The sequence below is a fragment of the Emydura macquarii genome, unplaced genomic scaffold (genome assembly GCF_026122565.2).
Source record: "Emydura macquarii macquarii isolate MOO-44397 ecotype Brisbane River unplaced genomic scaffold, CSIRO-AGI_Emac_v2 contig_369, whole genome shotgun sequence".
NCBI classification, from domain to species: domain Eukaryota; kingdom Metazoa; phylum Chordata; order Testudines; family Chelidae; genus Emydura; species Emydura macquarii.
Genome location: NW_027130506.1, coordinates 10,203,603 through 10,216,249, shown reverse-complemented (window position 1 = coordinate 10,216,249; position 12,647 = coordinate 10,203,603). Strand labels below are relative to the sequence as shown.

The 12,647-nt window shown below is 45.2% G+C and overlaps 1 protein-coding gene across 4 annotated transcripts in view; it reads right to left on the bottom strand.

Moving 5' to 3' along the window:
* EFR3A (EFR3 homolog A) overlaps positions 1 to 10,399 on the bottom strand; it is a 152,679-nt gene extending 142,280 nt beyond the window's left edge. For 3 of the 4 annotated variants that reach the window (XM_067531512.1, XM_067531529.1, XM_067531536.1), the window contains exon 1: positions 10,366 to 10,391. The gene's annotated coding sequence lies outside the window, so the exon portion shown is untranslated. Of the gene's footprint in view, positions 1 to 10,365 lie in introns of all 4 variants that reach the window. The other variant, XM_067531521.1, reaches the window with a different exon arrangement.
* Between the last annotated feature and the right edge of the window lie 2,248 nt (positions 10,400 to 12,647).

Genomic DNA, 12,647 nt, shown 5'->3' with positions numbered 1-12,647 from the left:
TCTGTGAAAGCTGAAAGATATTTTCCACACCATGGCAAAACATGACCGTGAGATTTACATCAACTCCCAGGCTGATGAAGCAGAGAATGGCCTAAAGTTCAACAATCTGCATCCTGCCTACAGAATCATCAGGAATCTAACTGGCAGCCATAAACAGCCTTCCAGCTTTCCCATCACGAAATCAGACAGCTTTCCCTATTCATTGAAGGACGAGGTCCTGTATAAATGGAACACACGTTATGAAAGCATGCTGAATTACACAGCCACTGATGACAGTCATGGCAAACTACACGGCTGAAGAACCAGGGACAAACACTGATCCTTTGTCAGTCGAGGAAGTGTGAAAGGCCATCCCGAAGTAACAGCATAGATGCGCTGTTGGACCTGGCATTCTCCCCAACGTCCCCAAACATGTCTTGAAATCAGTAAGCATCAGCCTGCGTCAAATGTTCTTCAAAGTGGGGGCACCTGGCAAAGTACAAGCAGAATGGACTGATGGTATCATGTCCCTGTAGAAGGGCAAATGATCTTGCACTGAGTATGGCAATTACAGGTCAATCTCATAGTTATCAGTTCCTTGAAAGGTGTTTGCTCACGTTCTGCTCAGCAGGATGCAGCTGCTCCTTAACAGAAAGCACCAGCCATAGCAGTCAGATTTCATTGTTGGGAGATTAACAATGGACACTGAATTTACCCTCTGGCTGATCTGCACCATGAATTTAACCTCCCACTTTACATGGCACATATTAACATAGGCGGCTTTTGATTTAGTCACAAGTCAGCATTTTCACGCTCACTGGTGCCCCAGATATTCTGCTAAATCTGGTACATGATTTTCATACCAGTACCTGTGTAAAAGTACATGCTGGCTAATGGCTGTCACTGAATTTCTACACAACTTCAGGTGAGCGATAGAGTTGCATTCTCTCCCTGGCACTTTCTGTTGAGCTATTGACTGGATATTAGGACTTGCTGAGCCTCATGTCAGAATCAGTGTTGGTCAAAAAGTGTTTACCAATCAAGAATACCCTGATGAAGCTGCCTTGCTTGGGGAGAAGTCAGAGAATTTCATCCCCATCCTCCAAAGTCTCTGAAAGCCACCCACACTATGGGGCTGAACATTATCCTCGGAGCTGGACCACCAGAATACTGGTGCAGGTGAAATTGAGTACTGTGGACACCACTGATAAGTTCATCTACCTAAGGGAAAGCCTCAGATGGTTGAAACAAACCAGACATTTTCTGACAAAGAGGTCTTGACACTTCCTGCATGATGTTCATGTCTCACTTACGGATGCAAAAACATCTTCGAGCTGAGACAAAGTTCTGGAACTATCAAATCCGTGTACTATTCATGCTGCTGTATAGGTCAGAAACCTGGACTCTTTCATAAGCAGATGTGGAGTGGCTAGGGCATTCCACATTAACTGTCAACACCAGATCCTGAGCATAAAGTGGTCTGACTCTGTGCAAAATGTTATAATCTTAAAAAGATGCCTTCTTTCAATCGCTCATTATATTCAAAAGCGGTATTGCATGCTCTCTGGTCATGTTGTCAAGTTGAACAAAAACCACGCCAATGCACCATGTTCTCAAACTCTCCACCAATGCATTAAGGGGTATACACCCTTATCTACCTGGCACCGCCCACTGGGCCACAAGAGAGATCTGTGGATCCACAGGTTAAGGCCAGATCTGGGAACTTTCCTACACAATGTCTAGTAACAAATCTGAGGATCTGTGACAGACAGATGTCAGTAGAGGTGGTTTTGGAACAAATTGATAAATTTAACAGTAATAAGTCCCCAAGACCAGATGGTATTCACTTAAGAGTTCTGAAGGAACCTCTAATATGAAAGTGCACAACTACTAAATGGGGTATGTAGATTACCACTTAAATCGGCATCTGTACCAGATGACTGGAAGATAGTTAACGTAAGCTGATTTTTAAAAGATGATAAACAGACTAACTTGCATCAGGCCAATAAGCCTAATGTCAGTACGAGGCAAACTGATTGAAAATATAGTAAAGAACAGAATTATCAGACTCAGATCTACACTATATGTTGGGGAAGAGTTAATACTGCTTTTGTAAATGGGAAATCACACCTCATTCATCTCTCAGAATTCCTTGAGTGTGTCAAACAGCATGGGGACAAGGGAGATCCAGTTGATATCGTTGACCTGGACTTTCAGAAAGCCTTTGACAAAGTCCCTCAACAAAGGCTCTTAAGCAAATAAGAACAGCCATACTGTGTCAGACCAATAGTCCATTTAGCCCAGTATTCTGTCTGGAGACATTGGCCAGCACCAGGTGCTTCAGAAGAAATGAACAGAAGAGGTAATCATCAAATGATCCATCCCATTGGCCATTCCCAGCCCCTGGCAAACAGCAATCCCCGCCCATTCTGGGTAATAGCCATTGATGGACCTATCCCCCATAAACTTAGCTAGCTCTTTTTTTAACCGCACGGTAGTCTTGGCCTTCACAACAACCTCTGGCAAGAAGTTCCACAGTAACTGCGTTATGTGAAGAAATTACTTACTTTTGCTCATTTTAAACTGCTGCCTATTAATTTTATTTGGTGACCCCTACTTTTGTTTATGAAAAAGAGTAAATAACACTTCCTCATTTACTTTGTCCACACCAGTCTTGATTTTACAGATCTCTATCATGTCCCCCCTTAGTAGTCTCTTTTCCAAGATGAAAAGACAGTCTTATTAATCTCTCCTCATATGGAATCTGTTCCATACCCTTAATCATTTTAGCTGCCATTTTCTGTACCTTTTCCAATTTCAATATATCTTTTCTGAGATGTTTTCAGAGAACTATCCACAATGATTCCAAGATCTCTTTCTTGAGTGGTAACAGCTAATTTATATCCCATCATTTTATATGTATAGTTCGGATTATGTTTTTCAATGTGCACTACTTTGATTCAGTACGTGGCGAACTGAGTGAAATTACTTTGATTCATTTATCAACATTGAATTTCATCTACCATTTTGTTGCCCCGTCACCCAGTTTTGTGAGATCTCTTTGTAGTCTGCTTTGGACTTGACTATCTTGGGTAATTTTGTATCATCTACAGCTATTACTCCTCACTGTTTAGTTCTTTTCCTAGATCATTTATGAATATGTTGAATAGTACTTGTTCCAATACAGACACCTGGCAGACAGTACTATTGACCTTTCTCCACTCTGAAAACTGAACATTTATTCCTACCCTTTCTTTCCTGTCTTTTAACAAGCTACTGATCCAGGAGAAGACCTTCCCTCTTATCCCATGACAGTTTACTTTGCTTAAGAGCCTTTGGTGAGGGACCTTGTCAAAGGCTTTCTGAAAATCCAAGTATATTATATCCACTGGGTCACCCTTGTCCATGTGCATTGACCCCCTCACAGAATTCTAGTAAGCTGGTGAGGCATGATTTCCCTGTCCATAAACCATGTTGACTCTTCCCCAAGAAACCATATTCATCTGTGTGTGTGATAATTCTGTGGTTTCCTATAGTTTCAACCAATTTGCCTGGTACTGAAGTTAGGCTTACCGGCCTGTAACTGCCGGAATCGCCTCTGGAGCCTGTTTTAAAAATTGACGTCATGTTAGCTATCCTCCAGTCATCTGATATAGAAGCTGATTTAAATGATAGGTTACATACCACCGCTACTAGTTCTGCAATTTCACATTTGAATTCCTTCAGAACACTTGGGTGGATACCATCTGGTCCTGGTTACTTATTTCAGTTTAATTTATCAATTGTTCCAAAACGCCTCTAATGACACCTCAATCTGGGATAATTCCTCAGAATTGTCATCTAAAATGAATGGTGCAGATTTGGGAATCTCACACACATCCTCAGCTGTGAAGAATGCAAAGAATTAATTTAGTTTGTCTGCAATAGCCTTATCTTCCCTGAGTGCTCCATTAGTATCACGATCATCCAGTGACCACACTGGTTGTTTAGCAGGCTTCTTGCTTCTGATGTACTTAAAAGATTTTTGCTGTTTCTTTTTGACTCTTTGGCTAGCTGTTCTTTAAATTCTTTCTTGGTCTTCCAAATTATATTTTTACACTTCTTAAACTGTCATGGGATAAGAAGGAAGGTCCTCTCCTGGATCAGTAACTGGTTAAAAGACAGGAAAGAAAGGGTAGAAATATATGGTGAGTTTTCACAGACCGCTCATGGATCAGTATTGGAACCTGTATAGGTCATCATGTTCGATGATCTGAAAAGGGGGGTAAACAGTGAGGTTGCTGAGTTTGCAGAAGATACAGAGATCTCACAAAACCAGGTGACTGGGCAACAAAATAATAGATTAACATGGACTCAGAGCAGCCTGGAAGGCCTGAGCTTTAGGAGTGTGGGTCTCGGGAAGCAGAGGAATTGCCTAAACCGAGAGGCGGGGTGACCGAACAAGAACCCAAACGGCTTCAGCTGAAGCAATATAACTCATTTATTTTTAGTCAGTAATATTAGATAAAGTGCATAAATGTAGATAATACAAACATGAAACCAAAGAAAGATACAGAGGCCTAGTATTTTCCTATGCATGCATTTATTCCTTACAGTGCATAATCCTACTTTTGGTCATTTTATATTTGCAGACAGACAGATGGTCGCTTGCAAACTCTTAGCTATTTCAAAATTTCCAGACAGGTGGTCGCTTGTAAATCCTTAGCTATCTTAAAGCAAGTGTACTCTCAGACATTACCAAAAAAGCACTTCTGTTCCTAAGCCCCTTGGGCCGAGTCGACTCTAAGAAGAGTAGTCATCCCTTGGACGCTGCTGGTTCATAGAAGGGCTCAGTCCAGTTACCGAGGATCCCAGCAGACTGCAGTCCAAAGTGCAACTGATTTTGGGGGGGGGTTTAAATAACCTCAGGTTGACCAAGGTGACAACTTCACTTGTTGCAACTTATTAATTAAGCTGACAAGTTTACTTGTCACTTGCCTCATCATGTGACATAATTCAGTAACATTTCTGATCAATTTGTTCTTGCACATGTTGTCACCCCATGTGACATAATTTAGCAACATTACATTTTTAGTTGTCACTCCAGCCAGGTATGGTCAGAATTCGTTCTCATGTCTGCCCTCTATCTGTGCTGTGCTAGCATCCTGACAGACCTTATTAGGTCCTTTCGGTCCTTTCTCCAAACTCTAAACTTTTCTATTCTATCTTAAAGCATAAACCCTTTAACTATTTTTTTCATATTCTACGATTAGTTTACACACGGAGAGTGCAAAGAAATGCACATTGGAAAAAATAATCCCAACTATACAAACAAAATGACGGAATTTAAATTGGCTGTTATCATTCAAAGATCTTTGAGTCATTGTGGATAGTTCTCTGAAAACATCTACTCCAAATACAGCAGCAGCAATCAAAAGAGGGAAAAATGTCAGGAACCAGTAGCAAAGGGATAAATAATAATATCGAAAAGATCATAATGGCACTATATAAATACATGGTACGCCCAGACTTTGAATACTGCATGCTATTCTGGTCACCCCATCTCAAAAAAAAAAAAAAAAAATATATTAGAAATGGAAAAGGTACAGAGAGGGCAATAAAACTGACTAAGTATGGAACAGCTTCAACAAGGGGAGAGATTAAAAAGCCTGGGACTATTCATCTTGGAAAAGAGACAATTAAGAGGAGATATGCTAGAGGTCTATAAAATCATGAATGATGTGGAGAAAGTGAATAAGGAAGTGTTATTTATCCCGTCACATAACACAAGAACAAGTTATCACCCAATGAAATTAATAGGCAACAGATTTAAAACATACAGAAGTACTACTTAATATAGCACAGAGTCAGGCCTTGTCTACACAAGAAAGTTTTGACGACAGTAGTTTTTTCAGTGATGTAAAAGCGCTATAATTACAGCGCTCGCGCCTGTCCACACAGCACTCATTTTGTTGCAAAAACATGTCCACACTTGGTGTGGAAGTATTGACAATGAGAGCAGTACATTGTGGGCAGTTATCCCACCGTGCAACTGTGATGTCCCCCTCCTGCAATCTGGACTGGTGTGTAGCTGTGTCACCCTAATTCCTCACTCCAGGGCCCCAACTTACCCTGCTTTGCTGTGTGAACCACCCACTCCTGAATCAGCCCACACCCAGCTTCTTGCGAGTAATCGGTTCCTGGCCTAGTGAAGAAGAGCTTCTGGCCAGCCACTCATGGGCTAGACCCTCAGCAAACACCTCCAGTACCAGATGCAACCACGAAAACTGTTCTCTTCCAGGGTTCAGTGCTGTACACTGCACCCTGCAAGCTCACTTACATTTGTCCATCAATTTATCAAAGATATTGATATGCACCAGCTCTGTCACTAAGTGCTCCAAGCAGGAGAGTGTTTGCTGCATGGAGCCATGATACTCAGCTGGGAAGATGGGATGCAAGCTCTCTATGCTGACCAAGCAGGAAGTGGAACAACAATTTCAAAACTTCCGATGACTTTCCAGGGGTAAGGGTGAGTGGCTGCAGAGCAGCAGAGTGCAAACAGCTGTCCAGAGTGGTCAGGATTGGCATTGTAGGACATTTCCAAAGGCCGTTTACCATGACAAAAACATACAGCGGTGTCTATACTGCTGCTTTGTTGCTAATACATGGTCACAAAAAGCTCTCCGCCTCTCATCAAGGTGGTTTTGTTTTGTCACTGCAGTGTGTACACCAGGATTGTTTTGTCAACAAAAGGTGACTTGTCAACAAAAAAAAAAAAACTCTCTAATGTAGACCAGGCCTCAGCCTGTGAAACTTATTGTCAGGGAATGTTGTAAAGGCCAAAAGTCTAACTGGATTAAAAAAAGAATTAGATAGGATCCTGGCACATAGGTCCATCAATGGCTATTAGCCAAGATGGTTAGGGATGCAAACCCATGCTCTGGGTGGCCCTAAGCCTCTGACTGCCAGATGATGTGACGGTACAGCAAGGGATGGATCACACAATAATTACCCTGTTCTGTTTATTCCCTCTGAAGCAACTGTCGCTGGCTGTTGTCGAAAGATAGGATACTGGGCTAGATGGACCATTGGTCTTACCTAGCATGACCATTCTTATGTGCGACACCATCAACCTGCTCACTCTGGCTCACACAACAGTCCTCAGCAGACTTTACATGTTTTATGACTATGATGTGTGAAATTTATATGCTTTCATTTTTAAGCACAGAAATTTAGGGTATTTCTACACAGCCAAAAAACAAAAAAAAAAAAAAAAAACGTATGGCTGGCCTCTGCCAGCTGACTCAGTCTTGCAGGCTCAGGCTGTGGGGCTGTTATGTTGCTGTGTAGACTTCAAGGCTCAGGCTGGAGCCCAAGCTCGGGACCCTCCCACCGCACAGGGTCCTAGAGCACAGGCCCCAGCCCAGAGACATCGACACACCAGTGAAACAGCCCCACAGCCCAAGTTGGCTGGCATGGGCCAGGCGCAGGTGTCTAGTTGCTGAGAGTTATGGCTCTGTTAGAATGCTGTTCTACTCTGACCAGTGACTACAATTGGTATGTGGGTTAGAAACAGCCCAGCTTTACTTTCAAACTGAGACTGGGATCTGAAGGACAGCAGTTAGAAAAGCCATTCTTTAACTTTTAACCACGCCAAACGATGAAAAAATGTCTATAAAAAGAAATGGTATTGGGGATTTTTTATTATGCATAGGGAAGAATGTAGCAGTTCATATTCCAATCATTTAATATTATTGATTGAGATGACAGACCCCATCAACCTGAAAATAGCTGCTACACAAATTCTAGGAGGCCTTTTTTACAGTCCAAACTTTTGTGAGCCGCATGCCCTGGAAGACCACAATAGCTCTGCAGCAGCAGGTTAGTTTGAGGCTTCTAAGGCTCTTTTTCAGAAGGGTTGAACACACTCCAAGTCCAAATAAAAAGCATAATATAAGTGCTCAGTACCTCTGAAAAATCAGAGCCTAGGCATCTCAGGTTAGGCACCCAAGAACTGAAGCGTTCAAAATTACTATTCACTTGTACATTTTAGCTTTCACCTTTGTTTCTCAAGTTCCCCATCTTCAGTATTGAGATATCATATCACACAGGGGTATATGTGAGGCTAAATGTATTGTTTTGGTAAAGCAGATTGAGATCCACAATAGTACATATACATCAGTAGCACCAAGTATTATGACACTGTTGCCATGGAAACTATTACAAACTCAGCCTTAATATGCTGCAGAATCAACTCAAAAGAAAAAAAGCTAACCAAAAATGAAGAAGCCTGTTTCTAAACAAGTCTTCAATCATTATAAAACATGGCAAGAAAATGTATGAAACAAGTGGGTGAAAAGGAAAGTTTTTTCCATGTAGTGACAGCCACAAAACTAACATGCTAATCCACATAAAAGAAGTCCAAAGTGCCATAGTACTGGCAATCATCTTATTTCACCGTGATATGATGCTCCCAAGCTACTCATACCAGTTACTAGCTTCCATTTCCCTCAGTAAGGTCCATCTCTGAAGTACCACTTCAGAATCTGGCTACTAGCCTAAAACAGAGAAGTACCATATCAAAATAAAAAAAGTTGCATAGAATTTTAGCAGTGTTTTCAGGTATCTATTTAATCACATAAAATGATGCAAGGGAATTAGAAGAAAAACGACATATTTGAAAGAAAATGTACTATTGGAGGTGCTTCAAAAAAATCTTTGAACAGCTATCATCTAATAACTTTTGCTTTCTATGCTAAACTATCATAATCCTGTACACTGACATTTTTATTTAAAACCCCCTATCATTAGCCATTTTAGTGATGTCAAAATACAGATATTATATAGCACAAATTCATGAAACAGTTTATTTTCATTTCCTTTAAAGCTTCTGGAGCCAGAACAGTGGAGCATCACCCAGCCTATTTCCACAACAGTCTCTGACACACCAACATTTTCACAACATTATACTGTTTAAAACTAGAACTCAATTATTGCAAATAAAATAGCATTTAAAAGCAAACTAGTTATCTTCAGTTCCCACTTTAACACTGGTTTTTCTGAATGAGCAATCACAGACCCACCAAGTCTCATTCATTCATTCGGGGAGTTTTTAAAAGAGTGTCTTGTCTTAAGAATTTAATAGCGAGTTTCAAGAAACTTTCACTTACTGAAGTTCTACCAGGGTAATGGCCCTGCAATCAGTATCTTAACCCGCAAATTAGCAATTTCTCAATGAAATTTTATGTAAACATTTTAGAGCCTATTTACACTGGCCTGTTGGTTGAAAGATTTAATCTCTGTACTGCAGTCCATCACACCATAAGCAAATCCCAGCAAAGTTTAGTCTCTATAATACACGCAGTGTCCAAGAGATGAAAAGTTATTACATAGCTACTGATAGTCACAAAATCATGTAACTTTCACTTAACACTATACATGTTCTCAGATTTGCATTGTCCTACTCCACTGTCCTGTGTTGTCATGACACAGCCATCCAAAGAGTCAGGCAAGCAAAGGACATTTGTTAGCATTAAATGGCTTCACTGAACAATCACAGCTTCACAGTATGCTACACTGTTTGTATCACGGTGTTTTGTCAATACTACCTACAGACCTGCATTTATACCACATCAGGAAATCACCCAATGAAAAACAAGAACAGAGAGCGCCTCCTGGTCAGGGACCTCCATCCAGACACTACAATACAATGGTGCATAGTGGTGACCCAGGCATATTCAATCCGATTAGCGGAGCCAGCGCAAACATCACAACATAGCCTCAGGGTGTTGTTCGGTGGCTGATTAGTTTGCGAGTGACCTAGCCCCAGGCGCTGCAGGGGACATGGACGTGGGGAAGCCGCAACAAGAACGGGGAGGAAGGCTAACAGTCGGGGCAAACTCTGCCGCGCAACCCCCCCTCCCACAGCTATTAATATCATGACACGGGCAGCGCTTCGCGACGTGATTTCACTCCAAGCCGCTTCCCAAGCCCGCGGAGCGGAGCAGAGCGAAGCGCACGTCCGGAGTGTGGGCACAGGCGCCGGTGAGCTGCTGCTGCTGCACCACCCCAGCCGGGCAGCCGGTGCGCAGCCCCAGGAGGTCGGGAACGGCGCGGCTGGGGGGGGGAGGTTAGGCATGAGGAGGAGACAAGCGACCACCAGCTGGCGGGGGGAGGGGAGATGCCTCACAGCTCTCCGCGCCCGATTCACCCCCCGTTCCCGGCCGGGAAGCTGCCTCTCACAGCCCGTCTGCCGGCCCCATGGGCGAAGCACCCCAGCCTCCGCGCGGAGCCGGAGCCGCAACCCCAACCTGCCTCAGCCTCGCCTCCCTGCTGCAGCCTCTCCCCTCAGCCAGCCGCCGCGGCGCTTCCAGTCCCCCTGAGACAAGGGAGCCCCCGCAGACTCACCTCTCCACCGCGGATTAGCCGCCGCCATTTTGCCCCCTCCCCTCACGTCCCTATTAACCGGGCTGCGCTGGCGCGCGGTGCATTGTGGGGGTGTAGTTCTTTAGGGAGGGCTCCTCGCCTTGCGGGGGTCACTGCGCCGCCCCGGGCTCTTCGTTACCCGCCTACGCGCGATCGCCCCCTGGCACAAGGGCGGCCTAACGCCAAGGGCGGCCCCGCCGGAGCTGAGCGTGACAGCACCCCGGAGGGGGGCGGGCGGGCTGTTCTAGGGACACAAATCCCAGCATGCTGTGCGAAGGGCACGCCGGGTTCCTCAAGGGAGGCCGTCGCCGTCTTGCCCCGCCCCTATTTTGGCCCCGCCCATTTCCAAGGAGAGGGGCTGCGGCACCTCACTGATCGCCCGCCGCCTCTCATCCCCTGTCCTCGGGCAGACGCCGCCGCGCGCCGGGCCGCAGTTCGGCTCTGCTAACGGTTCCTGAAACCAGCCGGCTCCTCATTCCACCCCCACCCCGGCCTCAGGCTGCCACCGGCCGCCCCTAGGAGGGGCCGAGCTGGGCCGGTTCCCGAGATCCCTGCAAGGGCAGGTAAAGGAGTCACTGCCAGCCCCTCCTGAGCGTGTCAGCGAGAACCCGCCTTCCAAGCACCTCCTAGAAGGACTGCGCGGGGCCGCCTCAGGGCACTGACCCGTCCTGGGCACTGTCGCGTCTCCTGCCGTGGCCATTGCGGGTGCCTCGGCGGAAGGAGACCCAAACCACCACAATACACTGGGCAGGGGGGTATTCCTTCCTGACCCCTAAGCTGGCCATTTGGAGCCTGGAAGCATGAGGTTTTAGGAACATAGGATGGAAACCTGAAATGAGCGCTAAGGCTCCTGTGCCCTGCCCCGTACCAGCACAGGCCACGGGGAGAGGATGGTGGCTGAGGAGATGCTCTGCGCCTGTGGGGCCTATTTCCGTTCCTCCGTCCGATCACGTATCCAGGCAGGGTTCCTCTCGGCTGCGTCTGCTGACTCCTTAGCTACTTTGGAGGAGTAGTGGGCACTGTCCAGGGTTCTCTGCTCGGCGTCCCCTTCAGGTTCCCTATGTTTGACCCTTTAACCCCCATGCCCATTCCTGTTTTCTCATTTGTTGTCCCTGGTAATCAGTTGAGTCCTGGGCCCTTAGGCGGGGAGAGGGGCCTTTAGTGCAAGCCTGCCCACTTCCTGGAACATAAATAGGACCAGCACAGGCAAACCCATCATCATTTATTCGCACTCATTAATGTGTCCCGTTCACTCTTAAAACTAAGTTGTTTGCCCCGACAAGAAATTCTAGAGCCTCACTCCTCTGAGAGTTAAAATCTAATTTCCATCCAGAATTAGTTCATGGCCAATTTATACCCATTTGTTCTTGTGCTAACACTGGTCTTTAGTTTAAATAGCTATTGGCCCTCCCTGGTGTTTACCCCCACAATGTATTTATAGAGAACAATTATATCCATTCTCAGACTTCTTGCTAGGCTAAACAAGCCAAGCTCTTCTGGTCTTTTCTCATAGGCCCTCCATTCCCCTTGTCATCCTAGTAGCCCTTCTCTGTACCTGTTTCAGGTTGCATTCATCTTTCTTGAACATGGATAACCAGAATTGTACATGTTATTTCAAATGAGGCCTTCTCAGTGCCCTGTACAATGACATTGATCAATGTCTCCATGTCTAGCTGGCAGCCGGTCACAAGCGGAGTGCCCCAGGGGTCGGTCCTGGGGCTGGTTTTGTTCAACATCTTCATCAATGATCTGGAGGATGGGGTAGATTGCACCCTCAGCAAGTTTGCAGATGACACTAAGCTGAGGGGAGTGGTAGATACCCTGGAAGATAGGGGTAGGATACAGAAGGACCTAAACAAACTGGAGGATTGGGCCAAAAGAAATCTGATGAGGTTCAACAAGGACAAGTGCAAAGTCCTGCACTTAGGACGGCAGAATCCCATGCACAGCTACAGACTGGGGACCGACGAGCTAGGCAGCAGTTCTGCAGAAAAGGACCTGGGGGTAACAGTGGATAAGAAGCTGGATATGAGTCAGCAGTGTGCCCTGGTTGCCAAGAAGGCTAATAGCATATTGGGCTGCATTAGTAGGAGCATTGCCAGCAGATCATGGGGAGTGATCATTCCCCTCTATTCGGCATTGGCGAGGCCACATTTGGAGTATTGTGTCCAGTTTTGGGCCCCCTACTACAGCAAGGATGTGGAGAAGTTGGAGAGAGTCCAGCGAAGGGCAACAAAAATGATTAGGGGGCTGGAGGAACTAGG